Source organism: Pinus tabuliformis, chromosome 9 (genome assembly GCF_031772625.1).
Source record: "Pinus tabuliformis cultivar Carrire ecotype Pingquan chromosome 9, CPIR1, whole genome shotgun sequence".
NCBI classification, from domain to species: domain Eukaryota; kingdom Viridiplantae; phylum Streptophyta; class Pinopsida; order Pinales; family Pinaceae; genus Pinus; species Pinus tabuliformis.
In genome coordinates, this window is record NC_142307.1 from 976,810,476 (window position 1) to 976,826,736 (window position 16,261).

Here is a 16,261-nt window from a genome sequence, read left to right on the forward strand (position 1 = left end):
GTTTCCACAGTGGTATACTGATCACGGACAACAAAATTCCCGAATAGAGCTGAAAAGAGTGAAGAAAAACCAAAACTTGGAGGCAAAATTAGCCTTTTTTGATCATCACACCTGTAACACAGGGAATCCAGTATGCATCCCACCTAACGCACATGGGAGGTGCGATGCATATAGAATTCCTTGAAGAGAGGGTGTGATGGTACCAGGATGAGACTTTACTTGGCTCTTGGTCATAGTTTGCAGCTCAGTTCAGGGATTTAGACTGAGCAAATGATGTACAGTAAATAGAAATCATAGGGGCTGATCTAATGAGGTTACTAGAGCCACCACTAGGGAAATTAGAAAGCTTGGAAATCGATTGTTCAGTTTATAAAAAAAAACCCGAAGATAGACTGAAGCAGCATTGATCTACTTTGCACTTCCATAGCAAATGCAGTTCAAACGCTAGCTGGCTTGACTTCAGGCTCCATCTGTAAGTTTATAAAACAAATATATATAGACAAACAAACAATCTATTCGCTCCCCAACGGAGTGGCCATTTTGTTATCAGGAAATCTAGTGTCCACTCGGAGCTGCTAGTCCCACTAAGACTGGTAGCTATCTTAGAAACAAACAAACTAAAACTACTTTCGTTTTCCTTTATGAGAAGTAGATAAGAGTGGAATGAAGAACACCAACCATAGTCTTGTGCTTGGTTCCTTGCTCGGTTCCTCTCCCTTCTGACAGATCCGTGCTGCTTCTCCTTCGTCTACCCAGCTTCAAAGAGCACCTGTGGAATCAAAGCAGCATAATACTATTGAAGAACAGAGATCTATAATCATAAATAATATAGGACTAGATATATATTGACCACACAAATGCATATATCATCAAACATACAAGAATGTGGAGGAAAAATTGAATAGCTTTATTAATAATCAAGAATAGCAAAGAGGATTACAACTAATTGTTTTGACCCAGCGTCATCCTCCAGCATGAAAGCCCTTCTTTCACCTCATGAAAAGTTTATATCACCCAACAGTATGATATTCCAACAAGAAACCAACAGCACTTCCTTACAAGATACAAAATTCCAGCCTCTGGATCTCTGGGATGAGGGATCCATATATAGATGATTGCAGGGGGGTGAGTCAGCTTCTGGGATTTTGATTAGTGTCCTCTCTCTGATAGTTCTTGGCTCCACTTGGAGATTTCATTGATATCTTACTCATCCTTGGGCGAATTCTGAGAGGCAAGTGTCATATGAGAAGTTTCTAGAAGATTCCTTGATCATCCACTTAGCAAACTGTCTCTGCCACTTGTTTATTCTCATCCATCACATCCTATAGAAGGACTTTTCAATATGCATTGCACCTCTCATGTGTACAAGGTGAGGTGCATCGCACCCTGGCCATGTAGCAAGTGAGATGATCCAGTTTCAACCAGTTCTGAGTAGTTTTTCATGGAGAACTTCTGGGAGATGATGCAATCAACTGACCTTGTTCTTTTAGGGTGTGGAACAACACTTTTAGGGACTTATGAGCCCTTAGTTTATGGACATGTATGATTGGGGTTGCAGTGCCCAAAAATGTCTATAACAGTTGTCCAAAAAGCTATATACCTAAAGTGTGCACAAACTACCTTATGTACTTTATCTCATTCCAGATTTTGAATCCCTCGGAATTGTCTATAGGATGATTGATATAGTTATATCTTCCCTTTTCCTTTGCTAGAAGACATCCACGCAGCCACAAGCCCAACCTTTAAAACCCACAAATCAAAAATCATGGGAACGTTTCTAGAAAATGCAGTAGTATAAACAAGATTTTAAAATGCAAATTCTGAGCAAACCAGGGCAAATCTGAAAAAAACTGAGACATGAGTTTTCTCTAGAATGGGGGCAATTAGTTAACACATGAGTGATTTTCTAGATTTTACAACCGTTTAGGAGAAATCCGAAATTGATTTGTGCAGAAAACGTAATTGCTAGAAAGTGTAAACTGTCTTGACACCCTATTTTAAAACGAATTTTTTGAGAAAACCAGGGCGCATATGAAAACACTGGGAAATGAGTTTTTTCAGGAACGGATGAGTTTAATAACCTAGAAACCATTTCCTCAGATTCCTAACCATTCAAGAGAAAATCATGGTTCTTCAAGACCATGTTTGATGACTACATGAGGAAAACAGATTTTTTTTATTCACGAGGTTTTGCTGCCCATGTGTATACTCATTTCATCATGTGTCACTACAGTCAGGGAGTGATTCTGCTTTGAATGCTATGAAGCATGAATACACAATCAGTGAATTCATATTTGTGGTTGATACATTAATGTGACTTGTGCTAGACATGCAGATAGCGACTAATGTGAGATGTGGATTTCCAGGTGAAACAAAGGAAGATAATTTTGAGGCTGCTATTAATCTTATCAAAGAATACAAGTTTCTGCATGTTCACATTTCACAGTTTTATACAAGGCCAGGAACGCCAGCTTCAAGAATGAGAAAGGTTCCTACTTTTGAAGTAATGAAATGAACAACAATAGTTTTCAAAGATTGAATGAAAGAAATCATTTTATTTGTGAAAAAGTAAAAAAAAAAAAATAAAAAAAAATTGTGATGATTAATACATATGCAGTGAAATTATTGAAGCAATTTATAAAGCGAAAAATACTTGCAAAATTTGATTGAAATTTTTTTTTTTTTTGTACAAGTACTTTTTCATATTTTTGCCACTTCAAATATTTTTGACAGCATGTTATTTTTGTAACACAAATGACGATTCAATAATGGCTTGCAAAACAATTGGAAAATTATTTAGATGATTTATGAACATTTGGCATTAATATTGTTGATGTGTATTTTTCTATGAAGTTTTAACTTGTAGAGCACATCAAATCTTTGTGATGCCAATTGTTTTACTGAGCACAGTGCATGAAGTCATCCGACAACAGGGAGTTAATTTAATTTTCATGGTTATTTCTTAAAATTGGATTGTTATCAATATCATGAATTGGACTGAATATAACACTTTTGATTTTCCTTAATCTATTTTATTTGACATTTACATTTTGCATAAGAATCAGAAAGTAATTTGGCCATTTCTTTTTTAACACACTTATGTTGTTTATGTCAAGTTCGTTTACAAGTTTGGGATGATCGAATGATAATTGAAGAAAACTAATTGTGCACACAGTTGGTCTTCAAATGACCGATTCCATGAGAAACATAAGAACAAGTCCATGTCCATATCCATCAAAACCATTACCTTTCCTCCCTTTTGAATTATAAATCCAACCAAGCAATTGAAAGCAAGTCATAGTCATTTTTCTCCGCAAGAATCAATTGTTCATTTTCCTTTATTCGCATACACTTTCTGCCTAACCCACAAATAAAAGCAAGAAGCTCACTTACATGCTTATTGGCCATTGTCATTATTACTTTCTATTGTCATCTTCCATTTTCATTTTTCCTTTCCTATCCTTTTTCATTTCGCAAATAAACCCTACTTCAATGCAAATTATTGAGTTCATAGTCCTTTGAGTCTAAAATCCTTGCAAAACACCTTGAGGCTTGCATGCCTTAATGGAAAGTCCTCATGCCGACGAACAATGGGAATACATCAATGTCCCTTTTCATTGGATCTTCTAGGTATTCAAAAACAACAAAATTATTTGTACTTAGCAAGATGTGTTTGAGCATCTTGACTCTCATTGTCATCAATGGTGAGAGTTCTCGTGTTGACTAGTGGCATCCATTAATGGACACTAAGTCAACAATTTCCTGCTATGTTTGACATCAGAACATTTATTCACATAACAAGAATTGTGCCAATGAGTTTTGAAGACATGAAGACTATCATTTTCAACATTTTGGAGCAAATGTAGAAGATATGCAGCTACAAAACCAGATGGCAGCTGCGAAATCAGACAACAGCTGCAGAATCAGATGACAGCTACAGAATCAAATAACGGCTACAATATCAAATGGCAGCAACAGAATCAACACTATTCCGTAGTAGATTCAGCGAGTTTTAATAAAAGCAAATAAAAGTCATCTTGACTCTTTTCTCCATGACTTGTCCAACGACTTGAAGAAGATTATGATCATAATTTTGCAGCCACCACACATAAAACTCATCCATTTTCAAAGGGTAAGTTAAGGTACGTCATTTTCTAACTTTTTACCATAGAATTCCTTGAAAAGCTAGAATGATAATTTTTGGAAAAAAAAAAAAAAAATTCTCTTCCTCATCTCATAAAATTGCCAATATCATCAGTTGTTCGGGGGGGGTCGGTGGGGGCGGGTACATTCATAATTAAATTTTTCCATATTAATATCACATTGAAAAGCCCACATACTTTCAAAAGATATTAACTATTCCATTATTGTTATGAGCATACAAAGGTTTGTCAAAAGTACTAAAAAGATAATTGGATACAAACACAATCATGGTTGTAACACAAGAACCAACTGTGTTGCAATTCAACTAAAATATTTTTCAGAAGTATGAAGTTATCAAATGATATCATGCAAAGTTAAGCCAAAGTTCAAGGGTCAAAAAGAATTAATGTAATAGATTGCATGAGGACATGCAATAGCTTCAGTTTGGGGGTATGTTGGGCCTTGAAATTGTCATTCACTTCCATTACATTTTCACTTATATTTCCATATTGTCACCTTCACTCCACCTTTATGTCATTACATTTATCTCCATTTCATTACATTTACCTTACCATTATCATTATTGGGTCACATTTATGTTTTTCCAAACTTTATTAATTCTTAGCAATTTTAAGTGAATTTATGGTTAAAAATTAGAAAATAATGTGCATATGCTTATACCTAACAAGTGGGATGAGATTGTTGACATGTGTAGGTCAAAAGGAAGCTTCTAAAAGACCCTTATGTGGCCTCCCAAAACCAAATTAGAATTTGAGTGGAGAAGATCATGGGATCATGAGGATATGTGTCTCATTTCCTATTTGTATTGAAACTCTAAGAAGGCATGTGCCTTATTATTTCCTTTTTTGGTTGTAACTCTAGAGATATGGGGAGAGATTCATGGACTCTCATTAATGAGATAGATTCTCATCTTTTTGTATAAATAGGGGAAGTTTTCTCCTATCATTTCATGTGTAAAATTGGAGTTATGCTCAAGCTTTGAATACAAAATTGGATTGTGGCACCTTACTCATGAATGTAACTTAATTTTGACTTGGTTTTGCTTACATATGGAGCATCTCGATTTACCATCTCTCACACTTTTAGATCAGCTACCTAATATGTGTGACATTTAATTGCTTTTATAGATTACAGTTCATTTTCTTTCTTAGTATTAGTTTTAGAATGACTGTGTAATATTTGCTTTTCTAAAAACATTTCAATATGAAAGATTTATGTATTTTCCAATTGGATTAAGTTTGAGGCAAGAGCTCATAGTTATTTAGTTTCCTTTCATGTTCTGTTATTTACTTTCTTAGATCAAAGTATAAATTCATTGTATAAATGAATAAAATATCAGGCCAAGAAGGTGACTTCAAATTGGGTGATTGAATGTTCAACCTATGCAATCATTGAGTTTTACATTTTCATGCTTTCATATTTACTTTTAAGATCCTCAATTAATTACATTAACCGATATTCCTAAAGATCAATCTAAGAAATTGATTTAATAATATTTCAAGATTGAATTGTTGAATATTTAATGTGTGCAATTACTGAGTTATTTTCTACACACTTTACTTGCTTTTCTAGGACATTAGAAGTTAAAGCATAAATAGTTGCTTACACATCATCTCAAGAAGGTAACACTTCATAATTGAACGCTGGAGTAACTAAGTATACATTAGTTGTTTTTGATTTCACAGGTTAGTTGAATTTCATTTTCATTATTTGATTTCATAGATTATATGAATTGGTTTTCGTTATTTTGTAGTTATATTGGTCTAAACTGAAAGACAATTTCTAGCAAATACAGTGCACGCATGCTTCACAAGTTTACGAAACCCCCAGGTTGACAAATTAAATGATAGGCAATCAATTTTCCCCAACAAAAAGTATGAAACATCATAGTCTACTTGCAGAACTAGATTCCTCATAGAATACTTGGTATGATCACACTAGAGGAATATTTCTCTGGGAGAAAGAATTATGTGTCTCATTTCGAAATTTTTGGAGCTTCAATTTATTATCATGTCTCCAAGGATTTGAAGAAGAAACTTGAGCCTACAACAAAGTTGGGAGTTTTTGTATGATACACTAAAATTCCACACATTACCAAGTGTATTTTCCTTCATTGAGGATGAAAACTGTGAGGAGAGATATCAAGTTTGGTCAGGAAAAGGCTATGATATGCTATTTGGAATGAGAGCTAAGTATCCCACTAGAGCTGGATCCTCTATCTCTAGAGGAGGAGCCTCAAGATGAGCTTCAGAAGGTTTTGGAGCAGCCACATGTAAGTGAGTAGACATGAGGCAGAGTGGAGGCACCCACTCAACGAGAATCTTATAGAGAGGGGAGAAAGAGAACCAGGGAAGTTGATATATTGTTGCAGGATGCATAGGAGAATGTGGTGCCCCCACATCACATCATAGGAAGAGGAGGTGACCTGATAGGTACACTAGTTACATGGATCTCATGGCATAGATCATCGAGACAAAGCCTTCTTCATTCGAAGAAGAATTTTATCAACCTATTTGGGTTGATGCTATTATCTCTACTACAGATTCAGTGTTTAAGGCTTACAAGCAAGTTTGGCAGTGTTGGTTATGTTTTCAAGAGGTTCGCAGCAGTGAATTTCTTCTTCCCTTTCATCCTCCTTATTCTCCTTCATTACCCCTTAATCTCTTCACAAAACCTATTAAAACCCCTTTAAACACTTTTCCCAAAGTGCCCGCGCATTTTGTTTTAAACATTACAAAAGCCCTGCATTAACCTATTTCTCACGGCTTTTGGGCGTTTTTGTTTTATTTCTATTAAAACCCATATATAAACTTATTATTTGTTTTACCCCGACATTATAACTTTAACCCTTATAACACCGCGCATATGATATAATCCATAGCCTGGGCCCACCCGTACCTATCACATCGGCTAACAAACATAAGCATTAATCCGTGACCGTTCGATGATCTATTGCTCGATCCAACGCCATACGCAAGCCCCACTTTGCCAACCCATTCATTCGTTAGCCCATGGGAAAGTGGTTTCCCCTGACAACTTGCCTGCCACACGTCTTCATATTATTGCATCGCATCCACCTATACGTAAACCACCCTTGGCCATAAAGCAGTGCGAGGAAACCGTTTACCGCCTTGCAGTGTGGCTCCCTGCCTGTTAACCTGCACTCAACTCCGCTGCCCGTCAACCGTCGGATCACCCTGATCATGATCTGATGGTCCACGATCCTATGTTCAAACTCCTTCCCGATGGCTTCCAAAATTTAATGTCCACCATCCGATTTTGCGATCTGACAACTGCCATCAATCCATCTTGCCTCTATGTTTTTCATCGCCTCCGGCCACCAAATATAGACCATCCAACAGCCAATGTTCTTCCTCGTCTCTTCGTCCATTTTTGATGTATTTGCTGAATTTTGGGCCAATTCTGGGTGCGCAAATAAGCAAGAGATGATCCAATCTTCAGTGCATTTAACCTTCAGCTACCTGCATTCAAGAACAGCATGGTCAAGGACAAGAAATTGCTGCCTCGAGTAGTTGAATTCATTCAACAATTATGAACATTTATGCGGGAAACATTCCACCTGTTCAAGGAGTACTCCAAAGTACCATAAAATGTCTAATTTTTTAATTAAAACAGTCAGAATGTATCAGAGGCCCGTAATAGTTTGTAAATGAGGTTGGTGGTCAATTATGACCCCTCCACACTTAGGGCAGCAGAGAAATTTTGTATCCAACCTCCATATATACCCAGAAAAACAATGTAATGAGATTGATGAGTGTTAATCTGTTGCTAGCTTCAACTTCTAGAGACTGTAACTACCTTGTAACCTGTAACTTCTGGTCTACATTTCTAGCTAATGCAAGCTTCTTTTGCTATTGATTGCTCACTCTCCACTGCTTCTTCTTTGTTCTAGGTTCTACCTGTTATGCATTATTTCATGTGCTGTTAATATTTAGCATTAGAGGGGCTATCATCCCACCTTTGTGTTAGGATTTAGCATGTGCCATTGAATTTGCTTGCAGATTTCTATTGTTTTAATGCCAGGGAGCTATCATCCTGTCTGTGTTTTAGAAAATAGATTTTCAGACCTTCAAACTGGTTGCAGCTAGCCATCACAAGGTCCTATGCATCTGCTAGTGTGATCAGTGTTCTCCATCATCACATTGTCTCTAAAACTGTGAGTAATTGGTGGTTAAAAGCCTTGTAGCCTGGGGGTGTTCACCCATGTCTGGGGTTAATCATAGTAGAAGTGGTTATCTGGCTTGAATATGCAGCATTTCTTTCATTCATCCACCTATTTTTCAAACATTTTGTTGAGTATGTAATGTTTCTCAGCATCACTGATATACAACCTAGGTGAGTTTCTTGGGGTGATAACAGATGCCATGGTGGAAGAATATGAATCCATCATGAAAAACAATGTATGGGAAGTGGTGCCAAGTCCAAAAGGGAAAACAGTGGTCAAGTCGATATGAATCTACAAAGTGAAGCGTGCAGCTGATGGGAGCATTGAGAAGTACAACACCAGATTTGTGGCCAATGGATTTTCTGAGACAAAGGGGGTGGACTATGAGGAATATGTTGCACCAATTGCAATATATTCCTCAATCAAATCCATTTCAACATTGGTTGCACAGATGGCATGGAAAATCCACCATATGGATGTGAAGACCGCCTTTCTCAGTGTTGTTATTGAGGAGGAAATTTTCATATAGTAGCTAGAAGGATTTGAGACATATGAACAGGAGTCACATGTGTGCAGAATCAAGAGAGAATTATATGGTCTCAAATAGTTACCCCGAGCATGGAACGCTCAGGTCGACAATTATCTCAGTGGATTGGGTTTCACCAAAAGTGAAGCAGATGTGAACCTTTATCGTATTGTGGTAGATGATAATTTGCTTATTCTTTTTTTCTATATTGATCATTTAATATTGACAGGTGATTAACAATTTGTCCACTCTTGCCTAATGCCATGGCCTAATGCATTACTTCATCAGGCTAGAAGTAAGGAAAGGTGATGGAGAATTGTTTGTGTCCCAAGGGAAGTACGCCTATGAAATACTTCAAAGATATCACACGGAGATGAAATACTTACTAGGTGTGCCAATTTTTTTCTTCTAGGAATTTTGGAATCAAACAACGAAATCTATGCTTCACTATGCCCTTTAAATCACTTCTAACTTATTATTCAAACAAAATTTATGATTTTTTTTTAAATACACACCTTTTTCTTCCTTTTTAGGAGCTCAATATTGAAACTATTGTAGCTTGCTAAATTCATCTTCAAGATCTAAAATTCCATCTTCTGCTATCCCTCTAAATGTTCTTTCCAATTCCACAAGTCAAACCAAAATTGGATTCCTCAAGCTGAAGTTACGCCAAATCTCCCACGATGGCCTAATTATGGACTGGTTCGGTAGAGCAAACTTGTATGGAATTCCACGTGTCACGGTTTCATATTTTAGCCCTAAAATTGATACCTAAAAAACCAAAGTCCGTGAAATTTCTGTTAGTTTTTACGAAATTCAAATCCAATTCTTGAAGGGAATGTTATGATGATTTTCCCTAGGCCACTTGTTTAAGATTGAAATGTAGAACATACAAAAACCCTAATTTCTTCGACCCATATCTCATAAAATATAGCAAACCAAGATCAAAAACACCTACACAATGTTCACCAAGATTTCGGCTCCATGTGGTTACAATTTTAACGTCTTAATATTTGTAGAGAAAATTATACCAAAAATACCAATATTTCCTGTTCAAGGAAACAAAACCCTAGAATCCAAATCCCTGGCACCAAATGTTATGCAACCAGATCACAAAAAAGAAAACTTCAAAATTATCCTCTTCGGGGAGGAAACCTCCTTTACATCACATAAATGAACATATATTGGATGATACAAATGATTATACCTCATTTCTATATATAGGAGTATATGGAGTCACTATATGATTAGAGTTTACATAACAATAATAATGTAAAGACACAAAAATAACAATAGTGGCCTTCCATGGGGCATAATAACAATATGGGGGCTACATATGCACAATAATAACAATAGAGGGCTACACTAACATTAAAAATAAAAGGGTTACACTAGTATTATAGGGACCTAACAGATGGATAAGGAAAACAAAGGAGATTTTCTCTAAGTTTTTCATAAGGTAGCATGATTTTTTAGTGATTTGTTTCAGCTGACACTGAGCCTCACTACATACTCAAGGTTGTTGCAAATAATCTTCTAAGATATCTTCATGGCACTATCAACTATGGAAATTTAAGGCTACATGGATATTCTGATGTTGACTAGGCTAACGGTGCGGTGTATAGAAAGAGAATGTCTGGATGTTGGGATCTACTTCAATTACTTAGAGCAGGAAGCTGAAATTATTTGCTCTAAGCACCGCCAAGGCGAAATATATTGAAGCTAGTATGGCCTGTTGTGAAGCTATTTGGTTGAGAAAGTTATACAAAGATGTATTTGAGCATGTTTTTGATAATATTGTTATCTATTGTGGCAATCAAAGTATGATTCTCCTTTTAGAGAATCTTGTGTTCCACGATCACTCCAAGAATATTGATATCATATTAATATGGTAAAAAAAGGAGCAATAAGGCTACATCTCATCAGGATGGATGATCAAGATGTATTCATCCTCATGAAGCCCTTGGGGAAGGTTAAATTCTTAGCCTTCTAAGAGAGACTTGGAATCATGGAAGGACCCTCCCATGAGGGTCCCGCTTAAGTTTGAAATTGAGCTCTAGGAGCTCATGGGGTCCTGAGCTACTTCCTGGAGCTATGTGCGACCATAGGGTGAGTGGTTCATCTTCCCTTGTAGTTACATTGTGTACAAGGTGAGTGGTTCACCTTCTCTTGTAACACCCCATGATGATATATATGAGCATAGGGTGAGTGGTTCACCTTCCCCTATGGCTAATGATATATGCATATGATGAGTGGTTCACCTTCTCCTATGGGACATGAACAGGATGAATGGTTCACCTTCTCCTACGGATGCCCCAACATACATCCTACCCTTGCAATCTGGTACTCTTGGGAAGTACCTCTCATTTGGCCAATGAGTTGGGAAAAGTGCTTAGGGACAGTAGCACTACAGATGGATGAATCGTGTAATTTCGTACTCCCTATGTCTAGGATTCATGATTTTTAATAGCTTGATCACTAAGGATCATGTCGGGTAGGGGTTCTAACCTTGGACATGAGGACTTTCCTTTGTCATTCTTGTTGAGGGTGGCAGTGTCTTATGACCCACACTCTTTCGATCCTCAGAGTGTGATCCTTGCCCTTGCAGTAAGTTGATCTTGATTATTGGATAGAAGGTTGATATGGGCTCCCCGTTGTTGTTCCAAGTTGAGTAGGGCTCCTTGATGTTGTTCCAAGTTTATCTAAACTCTTTGATGTTGTTGTGAGTTGAGTTTGGCTCCTCTACAAGGTTACATTATTCAGATTCAATATTATTCAACGATGGAGATGTGCCAAGATGAGATGATGATGATGATTCTATTTATTATTGGATATAGGATGGAACCTGGATGATTCCCTATGATGATGATGTGGGTTGAGATGGAATCTTATATGATGATTCTTCTTCTTCTTTAGATTGAGATTTTTCAACTTATGATCAAAGTATTCCTTGTTGATATCGCTGATATGGAGGTCATGTGATTTGACTTCAAGTTTGGTAGGGTTTGAAGGATTGATATACCCTATCATTGGTTATGGATTCCTCTTCTTTCATGAGATGATATGAGATGGGTATTAATGATGATACAAACATTTACCTTCCATATGTACTCTCAAGATACATCATGATGATATGATATTTATAATGTAGTTGGATATTTCTCCCTACTTTAGAGAGAGCATTGAAATTGGCAGTCGAGGAGAAATTATCAAAGGAAACTCATTTTCCTTAATCAAGAATTATATTAATGAAAGTAATTACATTAATAAGGTCAAATAAAAAAAATAAAATTTGAATTTGAATTTCTCCCTCCAAATATTTTCAATTCAACTCTAATATCAGTTCTAACCCTTTGGCCTCATGAGATATATAAAGGAGATATCCATCATCTGAACTTACATGGACTTGGTTCGTATCCCTTAGCTTTCTCTACAATATGGTTCACATAACTCTTGAAGGTTCACATTACTTGTCACATTACCATGGATACACTACAACAATTGTAATCACTATTTTATGATACATTTACCATGGATCTATTTACATGCTCCATGCATCAATGAAATAACCCTATCTCTACATACCTCTCTTAGCATCACATAAGGGTATGTGATGAGCCTCATCATTGGATAATTATATGGGCCTTAATTCACCTCCTAGCTAATCAAATCAACTCTTCTCATAATTTACTACATGTTTTGATTATATTTTATTTAATGATTATGCCTAGTGGACTAACATGCATTGAATGCAGTTTTGGAAGAGAAAATCAAGGAATTTCAGAAAGAAGAAGGTTTGAAACTCGAATGGGACAAGGTAGAGAGATTGTAGGAGGTAAGTCATCCTCATTTACTCCTCCCCCATTCAAATATTCCTCCATTAATCACACCAGCTCAGAGTGCAATCAGCCAAGTCATGAAGATCAAAAGGCAGTCGAGCAAGTGATAGACAAAGAGTTAGTTCATCTCGATTTTGGTTGCCGAGCCTCCCTAGATTTAAGGAAGTCGTTGGGGACTTCAGATGGATAAGTAGAGAGGCCTAGAGCCTCATTAGGATTCGAATTATTTTTGTAAAAAAAACTAGTTATTTTTGAGCTCCACACTTATGGAAGACATTGATGTCATTTTTTGTTTTGATAATGAAAATGAGCTTTTTCTTGATACAACACTAAGTTAAATCAAAGGGTTGAAGCTCTTAGGTTAGTGCCAAACCCTAGTAGCAAAGGATCCTCTTCTTGTATCAGTATGCTTGGCTTAGTTTCATAGATTCATGGTTAAATTGTCTCTAGAAGCATTTCATTGCAAGTATTGTGGATTTGATTAGTTGTTTATTAGTTTGCTTCCATTTGCGCTTTACTTCAATAGCAGGTTAGAAGGGATAAAAGGAGCACCATAAAGCTGTTAGTGGGTGTCTTGGCTTCACCTCTTCCCTCAGGGATCATGATTTAAGGAAAAGACCCTTATGTAGCCCCAAAAAGACAGATTTCCATTTTCTCATAAGATTTAGAGTTTACTGTACTTGAACCAACATTTGATCATTTTTTCAAGTGTAGGATTTAATTTCCATCTCTTCCATCTTCATTCTTATAGTAGATCTCATCCATGATTCCATTTTATTCAGCAATTTTCCTCATGCATGAAGTAGACAACTAGTTCATTAAATTCTTCTTTTCTAGCTTGTTAGAATTCTTCTTGTTTACATGCCTTTTTGGAAATTATAAATGTTTGATGCAGAGCAAGTCCTTCAAAAATCTAAAGAGATATCATAGCAGGCAACCACCTTCCAACTTCATCCATCCATAATCATTCCTTTCTTTCACCAAGATCTTCACCAATCTCATCATTTTACATACAAATTCCTCCAATCATGTTGAGTGAATCCAACAATCTCCTAACTTAAGTTTTGAGTTTTGAGTGATCCTAGGAATTTTATCACTCCATTCCACCCATCCACCACCTTCCCTAATCCTTTCATCACCTCTAGAAACCATCATTTTTCTCTCGGTTGTATCATGTAGAAATACAGGGAATCGTGTAGGTTTCTAGCACATCATGTAGGTTTTCCCGTAGTGGCTTGTTTTGAGGCTGAATTGAGGGAAAACCTCTAGGAAGCCACACCAGGTCACCCAAGAGTCTCCCAAACCCTCCAACCATCTCCTAAACCTCCCAACCATCCACCAACATCACTAAGCCACCTGCCACATCGCCAAAAGAGATTAGGGTTTACACTTTATTTTCCATAAAAAGAATAAAAAGAACAAAACATATTTATTTAAGTCCTTTACATGCATAGCAGTAATGTTCAATGTTTTGAACTTCCATGCTTAGGACAGTAGCATTTCATACATGTTAGCTTGGCATTATTGTAAAGCATAGTTTCTCAGCAGCTAGTTAGAAAATGGTGTGTTTTTAGCACAGGATTTCAGTCATTTTCCTTATTTGCAGTAGACAAGCTTACTCCTAGAGTAGTTTTCTCTTTCTTTCATCAGCAATCAAGCTTCTTCTAAATCCATAGAAGTCTCGCTTGTAAAAATTAGTGTTATCTTGCCAGCTGAACAGTGACAAAAGGAAAAACCATCACTTTTACTTGTGTATACAACACTATCACCTCCAAGTTTATATGAACCCCAAGTTGATAAAGTAAAGCTGGTAGCTCCAAGAGTTGTAGCATTCTTACTGCAATATTGGTGCTCATCACTTTCTGACGTTGTTGCTGGGGAGGTGTCTGAGTAATATGTGATTACTCTTTCTTTCTTCTATTTCTTATTTCTAATATTCTTCTCTTACTTTCATTTCTGCAAAAGTAATTTAGTTTTCTTTCTTTTTCATTCTACATTCTTTGCTTTCCTTTCCATTTTGCAAGTAAGATTTCAATCAAGTTGTTAATTTTTCATTCAGTCAGTAGTTTTCATTTAGTCTGCAATTTCAATTATGCAATTACTTTCAAAGTTGGGCAAAAATACAAAACCAAACAAAAACATTTTTTTCATGCCTCGTAGGAATAGGGATAACTTAGGGAAATTTTTGCCAAATACCCCCACTGCTTCAAATAGCCATCATTCCCTCTTCTTTAGTGGTTGTGAACTGGAGGAACCCTTAGGTGATCAACCAAACATATTTGAAGAACCTACAGGGGAAGAAGAAGAAGGAGAACCCATTCCTACTGAACCTATGGCTAAAAACATAAATGACAGAGGAAATAGAGAAAGAGTTGAGGGTTCCTTCCCCATCAGGGAAACTAATGGGGATACTAAGATGAAAAATATAAGCCCTTTTGCCTTGCTCATTTCCATGGCCTGACAACAGAAGACCCAGACAATTTCTTATTTGAGTTTTTTGTCATATGCGAACCTATGACTATACAAATGATGAGCATAAGTTGAAACTATTTCCATCCACTCTTAGGGATGAAACTTTGCACTAGTTCATGGGTTTACCTAGAGATAGCATCAAAACTTGGGCTCAGACGCAGCAAGCCTTCAACAACAAGTATTCAGACTACTTTAGGTCTAAAGACACCAAAGAGGAAATTTTTAGGATGACCTTAGGCAATGATGAATCCCTAGAGGATTATGAAGAAAGATTCCAGCTTAGCTACAAAAGGGCCAAGTGCACACTTGACCTTGAGTCACTGAAGCTAGTCCTGCTTAGAGGAGTAAGGGAAGACATTCTAGATACCCTACACTTGTTATAAGGAGGGGATATCTATGTGTTACCCTATGAGGATATCAAGACCGTGTTTAGAAACCATTCTAGGGCAGCCAGGAAAAAGGGTAGGGGTAGTCAACCTATGGTCAGTCCATCCTCTTCCAATTCATCCATTAAGGGTGAAATTGGAAATATGTTGGAGGATTTCAAAAGTGAGATGCTGCAAAACCTTGCCCCACATATGGACACTATTCACATTAAGATAAACAAGGAGGAAGCAGAGAGAGCCTTAGCCATGTTTTGTCCTAGATGCACCAAGAGGCACCCTAGGAACAAATGTCCATTGAATTCTATTGAAATTTGTTGTCTGTGAAGAAAACCACTCCACACACAAGTGCCCCTATTTACTTGGACTCAAAGTTGTATATCAAGGAGATGAAGGGGTTACTGAGCAACTCTGCTACATAAACCAAAGGAGGCCTCATGGGCCTAGGCCATAGCAGGGCATGCAAGGGTCATCCCATGCATATTACAACCCCAACTAGACCACATACATACGTCCTTGGTGGTCCCTTGCTCAGTGTTCCTGGTATACACCTCCTCATTGGTCCTTTGCACCTTAGTATCATTCCCAGCCAGTGATTTCAACCATATGCTTTGCCACAACCTTAGTGGAATGCATCACCCCAGGGGTGGAGGCCCCAATACAACAATGTTCTAGCTTTATTGCCTTCGCC